Source organism: Asparagus officinalis, chromosome 5 (genome assembly GCF_001876935.1).
Source record: "Asparagus officinalis chromosome 5, Aspof.V1, whole genome shotgun sequence".
Taxonomy (NCBI): domain Eukaryota; kingdom Viridiplantae; phylum Streptophyta; class Magnoliopsida; order Asparagales; family Asparagaceae; genus Asparagus; species Asparagus officinalis.
In genome coordinates, this window is record NC_033798.1 from 35729706 (window position 1) to 35738164 (window position 8459).

General features: G+C 39.5%; 1 long non-coding RNA gene across 1 annotated transcript; it reads left to right on the forward strand.

The window, feature by feature from the left end:
• LOC109843557 lies at positions 4473 to 6576 on the forward strand. Its single transcript, XR_002247720.1, has 3 exons — positions 4473 to 4631; positions 4719 to 4975; positions 5741 to 6576. It is a non-coding gene; the product is annotated as an uncharacterized LOC109843557 (long non-coding RNA).

Genomic DNA, 8459 nt, shown 5'->3' on the forward strand with positions numbered 1-8459 from the left:
AGGAGGGGGAGGGAGGGGGGGGTAGGGGGAGGGGAGGGAGGCGGGGGAGGAGAAGGAGGTGTAGGGGGAGGGGAGGGAGGCGGGGCGGGGGCAGAGGGGGAACGGAGGAGGAGGAGGGGGGTGTAAGGGAGGGTAAAATGGGGATTGTGTATGGAGTTTGCATGGGAACTTAGGGAGATGGGCTTTTAATAAATTTTTTAAAAAGGGGGGGCTGCAACACATGTTTGAAAGTTGGGGGAGCTAGGGCACATTGAAAATATGAATTTGGGGCCTTGAAGCAATTTTTCCTAATTTTAATGTATGAGTTAAATATAATATATTTCTATTAAGAAAATTTTATTAGCTTTTCTTCTATAGAAAGTTTAAAAGGTGTATAAGTATTGGATATTAAACACTTCTACATAAGTAATATAAAATATAAATTTTTTTATTTGTTGGCTTCTTTCCGCTCATATAAGGGTAACGAGTTATTTAGGTGGTATTATATGCATATCTGATTATTAAAACTCCTTAAAACAACTATTTATCTGGTTATTTCCAATTTGATGATCTATCGGTACAATGTGGAGGAGGATTCTAAGTGGATGAACTTTGGATAAAGTAATCAAAATTTCAAATTCCCCTTAAGTTACTGGTAAACTCTCAAACTTCTCTCTTGGAGTCTTAAAGTGTAAGTTTACCGATTTTTCTATTTAAACTATTTGTATGGATTCAATGTGATCATTTTTTATAATCTACAGTTAAATAATTAACAGATCGATGATGTGAGAGTATGTTTTTTGAATTTCTTGTATTTTCTACATTTAAAAAAATCAATACTTTTAAATTCCAAAAAAGACATAAAAGATAAAAAATTTTGTGGGAAGGTAGTAATAAATTTTTTCAGCTTGTATAGAAATGAGTAATCTCTTATGGATATATTAAATATTTGACTAGTGACCCAACAAAATAGCCATACTAAGCTCATAACCATACTTCAATTGGAAAAATAAGTAAATCAATACTTTAGGAAGGATGTTTAGAGTTAACTAATACTTAAAGGGGAAGTCGGTCATTTTGTCCGTTAAAGAAACAAACTTATTTTTTGCTTGGAAATAGAAGTAGTCTTTTATCCTTTGATTTAGTTATTTTATAGCTACTTCGGTACAAATAAACATACTCTAATTAAATAAAGGACAAATTTTGAAAACCACCCGCTTTCAAATTTTATTTAGCAAAACCGATCGTATTAAGATAAAATTAGCAAAATCGACCATTTTCAGATGAAAATGGTCGATTTTACAGCTGGGGCGTTGTGGCGAAGTGTACGGGACTGCTAGTCCCGTACACTTCATTTTCTTTCTCTTCCCTCTGGCTCTTCCCTCTGGCTCGTGACCTCCAAATCCCTCTGCCTGACGAAAAACCCCAGACCCCGCCCTCCTCCGCCCGACGAAAAACCCCAGACCCCTCACCTCCTCTGCCTCCTCTCCTTCCCCACCTACCTCACCTCCCCTACCCCCTACCCCCTCACCTTCTCCGACTCCTCTACCTGCTCAAAGTGCTCAACTATGACCACACCTTAGAGCTAAATAGCCATACAACAAGCAGCACGAAAATCATTCAAGAAATACATAACAACTTTGCAAAAATGCTAATGAGAAGACAGCCTACAACTATGTGAGCTATTTGCCTGTCAATGGAGTTCTCTATGAGCTTGATGGACAGAAACCGGGTTTAGTTAGCCACGGGGAATGTACTGGTGGACAAAAAGATGAAGCATGGCTGAAGGAGGTGGAGGAGGTGAGGAGGCGGAGGGGGTAGGAGGTAGAGGAGGTGAGGTAGGTGGGGAAGGAGAGGAGGCGGAGGAGGTGAGGGGTCTGGGGTTTTTCGTCGGGCGGAGGAGAGCGGGGTCTGGGGTTTTTCGTCAGGCAGAGGGATTTGGAGCACGAGCCAGAGGGAAGAGCCAGAGGGAAGACAAAACAAAGAAAATGAAGTGTACGGGACTATCAGTCCCGTACACTTCGCCACAACGCCCCATCTGCAAAATCGACCATTTTCAGATGAAAATGATCGATTTTGCTAATTTTATCTTAATACGGTCGGTTTTACTAAATAAAATTTGAAAGCGGGTGGTTTTCAAAATTTGTCCTTAAATAAACAAGAATTCTTAGATCTCTTTCTAAAATTAATTTTTCATTCCATCATCCTCTAAATCAAATAATTTCTTTTTTTTTGTTGAAAAGGTGTGGATTTCTTGAAAATTTGACAAGGTCACAAATCCAAAAGCCAGACATCCCGTAAGGGCCTTTTTGTTTGCACGGAAGTAGATAATTTTTTTTTTGAAAAGACGTAGAAGTAAATACAAAGTAGCTAAAGTAAAAGAAGTAGATGCTACTTCTAGTACTCTCATGACTTTGAGGAACCACTCAACCAGGCATCTTTTTAGTTACGGGACTAATTCTTTTCTTTCTGTTTGCCTATAAGTTTTTTTTAGTTAAGACTTTCTTTCTTGTCTCGATCCTAGCTATGCACCCAAATTTCTCTCTAGCTGACTTTAGAGCTTTAAGTCATTTGTTTCTCTGGAAAAGCTACTTCTAGTATTTCTTTTAACACTGACGTGATACTTATGCGTTATCCCAACTTCTTAGATCTGTTTCTACTCTTCATGACTTGGAAGTAGCTCGGAAGTAGATGAAATGAGACTCAATTTAGGAATAAAATCAAATTTTGCATTACATGGATATCCTCCATTTCTAAATAAAATCTCGAAAGATCCTCTTTTGAGTTTCCTAGCAATATTTTTAACTGTTATCCAAGCTAAAAAGTGAATGAAGTGGAAGAAGTACTATTTGTACTATTTCCTAAAATATGTGAACAAACAAAAAAGTACTACTTCCAATGCTTCCTACTTTATACTTTTATAGTTATTTCTTTGATCTACTTCTTATTTCTGATAGTTCCTGTTATCCAAATGGACCTTAAGACTTGGAAGCAAGATTTTAAAATATCGATTATCTAGGATTTACTGGACGGTCAAAATTCTTATCGGATAGCAGAAATCGGGGATATATCGGGGATAGGTAGTATTTATCGGAGTGATATACTGGATGGTGTATATATATAGTATAATAACCAAAAATATAATCTAACCATGCTTAATAAAATATAAACATACCAAAATATAAAAAACAACTAAGCAGTGAGTAGATACTTGTTCGATGGAGTTTGAAGAGGAGCAGAGCGCCGACGACGAATGTTAGGGTCAGCGGAGGTGAGCTTCGAGGTCGAGGAGGCGAGCGACATCAACGAAGGTGAGCTCTGAGGCCAGGGAGGCAATTGACATCAGCGGAGTTGAGCTGCAAGGTCAGGGAAGCAATCGACGTAAGTGGAGTTGAGCTGCGAGGCCAGGAAGGCGAGCGACGTGAGCGGAGGTGAGCTTCGAGGTCGAAGAGGCAAGCGATGTCGGCGGAGGTGAGCTTTGAGGTCGGAGAGGCGAGTGACATTAGCGGATGTGAGCTTTGAGGTCAGGGAGGCGAGTGACGAGGTCAACAGAGTTAGAGGGGAACAAAGATCTTGAGCTCGATGGAGTTCGAAGAGGCTCGGAGGCTCGGAGAACAGCCGCACAGAGTGGGAGAGAGATTCATGAATGATTACGGCTGAACTTGAAGTTAGAAACTTCATTTTATTGTCAAAAACGGGTCGGGTCAGGTTTAAGAACTCACTAAGTAAATGAGCCCTAAAATGGAAGCAACATGTATTGATTACTTCCTAGTAATATTTTCAAATATTATCCAAAAAAAAGTTCTACTTCCATTACTTCTAAAAATATATGAAACAAACAAAAAATGCTATTTCCGCTACTGTCTATTTTATAGTTTTGAAAGTTACTTCTGTAACCTACTTCTTACTTCCAATACATTAATTATCCAAACGGGACCTTAGCGTGGATATGGTTATGGTTTTATTGACTGAAGAGAATCTGTATTCATATTCATATCTGTTTTCAAAAAGCGGTTACAAATATGATAAGTATCACATCCGAGCCGCATCCTTTCCGTTTCCGCCCCTAGCCTAGGGGGCCATCATCATCAGCAATTGGCCATCATCATCAGCAATATAATCGACATTCCTTAGGGTCCGTTTGTTTTGATTTTTTTGAAGAGGAAAGCCTGTCAAAACTGTCTGCTTTGGCAGGCTTTCTTGCAAAAACGCTTTTTTTTAGAGACGTTTTTGCAAGAAAGTCTGTCAAAACTGACAGTTTTTGTCAATTTTGGCAGCTTTCACACCACTTTCCTCTTCAAAAAAATCAAAACAAACGGGCAGACTTTCTTGTAAAAACACATTTTTTAAAAGTGTTTTTGCAAGAAAGTCTGCCAAAACTGACCGTTTTTGTCAGTTTTGAGAGTTTTCACACCACTTTACTCTTAAAAAAAATCAAAACAAACGGGCCCTTATGGTTTCTCCCCTTCATTCGTCACTTTCAACTCGGCAAAATTCGTGCCAACAGAGCGGGGGAAAAAATTAAAAACAAAACAAAAAGAGAAGTGAGCTCGTACAAGAAGCTTTGCTACCGTCTCAGACCCAGACCTCTCTCTCTTCCTCCATCTCAGTCTAGAAACCATGGCCGCCTCCTTGGAGAGATTCTCTATACGGTAACTAAGCATCTCTCAACACCCATTTACTTTCTTTCCTTTTGTTTTCATTTTCATGCAGCTCACCTGTTTGTTGATTTGCCTCAGCGAGTACTCAGCCAAAACGAGGGGTTTCGACGTAGCCGAATGCTGGCCATTCGGTAAGGATGACAGCCTGAAATCTCTACCTCCAATATCAGTCCCTAAATTCCATTGGTGGGCCCATGAACTCGAGGCTCGAAGACGTAAGGAAACAAAGAGCCCCAAGCAGGAGGTCCACCGTGGAGCTTTTCAATGTGTCGCCTGAAATCGAGGCTGATGAAGAAGATGAATGGGATGTAGACAACGCATGTCCAAGAGAAAATGTATGTTCCCAACCACTTTTCTCCTTCACTATTTCTATATAGTGAAAATTGCAGATTTCTCTCCTCATGTATACCGTCGGTAACATTTAATTATCGTCCTCCAATTCGTTGGGGCGGAGGGGGTTATCTGCAATTTATCTTTCTCAAAAACTCTAACCCTGCAGAGTGATAAGCACTACTTAATGCATAACTGAGGGCTTACCTGCCATTTAAACTTCTATAATAGTCTGTTTTTATTTCAAGTTCACTTACTTATGAGGACTTGTAAGGTCTAATTGCTAATACGGATGGCAGGCAAATATACACTAGAAATTTTCTAGGCCTGTCATTTTGAACTTTGAGGTTATTACCTGTAGTTTTATTTGTGGATCTCTGATTTGAGCCATGTGTGGCGTTATTACATTTTTGGATTGATATTGTGTCGTTGGATGGAAACGTCGGGACATGGATGGTACTGTCAACGACTAACCGTTATTATTTTCTATAGTATATGAAAATGAAGGAGGGGTGAGTCAAGTCCTGGTCAAGAACCCTTCCACTAGTAAATCTAGACTCTGTAATGATTTATTAACTTATCCAAGATTAGTTAAATATTTATGAAAAAGTAACCATTACAATAGAATATTCTAGGTTATTTCCCAGAAGTTGAGGTGGAGGGGAAAATTAAGAGATGACTACAATTTGAGTAAAATAACAATTACTGAGGGCTATTTAAAACTGTAACTTGGGTGGTGTATGCTGAAACCTGCCTTTGTTTTCTTTTAGGGGTCCTGTTCATCATATCTATGCAGTACATGAATGAGTATGAAAGCAGTAATCTTCTTTAGCCGACGAATCGCCTCGATGATTTGTGAATTTTTGTAGCTTGGACCAATATAGTTTGTCCAATAAGTGTAGAATGACCTTGGGTTCTTCTAATAATGACAATTTTTTGGATGAATATACGTTTTATGCATTTCTAAGGATGAATGAATACGCCGTGCTAACAAATGAAAAATTTGTAGTTGACATTAAGTATGGTAGTGCAGCTTTGAAATGTGAATTTGTGCCGATATTTATATATCCTTATAAATGATAATATATGTTGCAAAGTTTTCTCAAACTTTATTTTATTCTAATTTAACAATTACTTTCAAAATTCATGTTAAAATCACAGTTTATTCAAGGTTAAATTACACTAAACCCCAAGAACTTTCAGCATTTTGTAGTAGACCCCCCCTGACTTTCAGAATCACTCAAAACCCCCCAATAATTTTTGCAAAAAAAAAAGCCAATATCTTTTGGATAAATTACACTAGATCCTCAATAACTTTTAAAATGCCATTTATGTTGTTTTTTGGTTTGAATTTATGGGGTTATGTGCAAAATGCAGAAACTTATTGGAGGTTTTCTACAATTTAAAAGTTATTGGGGCTTAATTGCGATTTTGAAAGTTTTTGGGGGTCTTCTGCAAAAGCTGAAACTTCTTGGGGTATAGTGCAATTTATCCCCTTATTTTATTATTTTTTTACAAGTTAAACATGTTGATTTGACTAGGTTTTACATTGGTTGTTAGCAACCTGGACACAAAACTCCTTTTTTGTCTTGGGACTAGACTTAAATAGATGGTGTAGGCTGTCTAAAAATCACAATAGATAGTTGATCCCCCATCAAACACCAATGATGAAAGTTACAATCTGATGACTTCCAGAAGGCTAAAATTTGAGGACTTTCACGTAGAAGGTTACAATCTGACGACCTTCACAACAACTAATGAAAGCCCCAATTCAACAGCCTTCACAATCAACATCGGGAGTTACAATCTGACGACTCTCATATTTTCAAGGAGCCAAGACGAAGATTACAAGGTGACGATCTTTGCAATGCTCTAGCAAAAGAGACTACAAATTGATGGTCTTTTCATATTAAAACGCATATATCTCTCAAACCGTAAGGAATTTGGCAAAACGGAGGAAGCGAACCGAAGCAAAACGCATATATCTCTCAAACCGTAAGGAATTTGGCAAAACGGAGGAAGCGAACCGAAGCCTTCGCCTGGGTTCGTAAGGCCCCGTCTCGTTGAGATAGCCGATTTTCATATATAATTCGTCCAATTCCGACTTACGGTTTGAAAGTTATGACCTGTTCTTCATAGCAAATTATGTTCTGAAGTCCGTCTGCAAGACCAGACTTCGTCAGAACATTGGACTTAACTTGAAGCTCGCCAAGCCCGCCTAAGGTTCGCCTCTGCATTACAGAGTCAAAACGCACAGGTCGAACCAGCGTTATAACCTCAAAACGCAGAGGTTATCCTTGTGATATAACATCAAAACGCAGAGTTTAACTCTGCGTTTTCAGCCTAAAATGCAGAGTTCACCTCTAAAACGGCCCAACTGTGTGTTTTCAGCCTAAAACAGGCTCAACTCTGTGTTTTCAGCCTAAAGCGCAGAGTTCATCTCTAAAACAGCACGACCTGTACGTTTTCAGTCTAAAACAGGCCCAACTCTGCGTTTTCAGCCTAAAACGCAGAGTTCATCTTTAAAACGTATGCGGCCTGTGCGTTTTGACTCCCAGCGAGCGCCCAACTCTGCGTCTCATCTTTAAGACACAGAGTTAAGGTCCGAACGCAAGCGGTCCTTGCGTTTTCAACTCCCAGCAAGCGCCTAACTCTGCGTCTCATCTCTAAGACGCAGAGTTAAGGTCCAGAACGCCCAGATTGGCGTTTTGACTCGTTCAAAGCACTAACAGAACGGTTTCAAAATCGTTTTCCCTACGATTTAGGGAGCTGCTTAAGAGGGGCGGTTACACCCCACTCAGCCCATTGAGGAGCAAATTAAGGGGGGTAGTTACCACCCGTAACCCCCTATAAATATCAGAAACTCAATTGAGTTAAAGAGGGGGATTTTTTCTCATCAAAAAAGGGAAATTCGGTCAAGGGCTGGCTTTTTGGACCCGAGGATTGGCAGCAAAGAAGAGCATTCGTTCTTCGACTGGAGCTTTAGAGGTCGACAACAGGAGCTTCTTTATCCTTGGCTTATTAACCGAACTTTCGGTTTAAATCAACTCTTTCATAGAGATAAACTCGCTCCGAGTTATTAACTCGTTAAGAGTTGTTTTTTAAGACTTACCACGCAAGTTCTCCACAGCGTCAAATCGTAAGAAAAAATCACGTTCTAGTGAATCAAGACGTTCGGATCGTCAACGAGAAGCAAACTCGACGCGAGCATTCGAGGGAGGCATCTCATCGCTACCGTGAAGAACCCAGTTTTAAACAAAGGGGAGAATCAAATTCATTATCCTCTCTTTTGTAATCGGAATCCAAATTGTAATTGATTTTGAGAGGAATACAAGTCAATTTTTCTTTCATTGTCTTTTTACTGCATATTTCCAACAAATAAAAGATGACGACTCTGCTGGGGACTAGCTTCTCTGATGAAGAAGTGGTGGCGCAATCCGACGTTCATCTCACTGGAACGACCGTTGAAACTCTAATTATCGAGTTTGA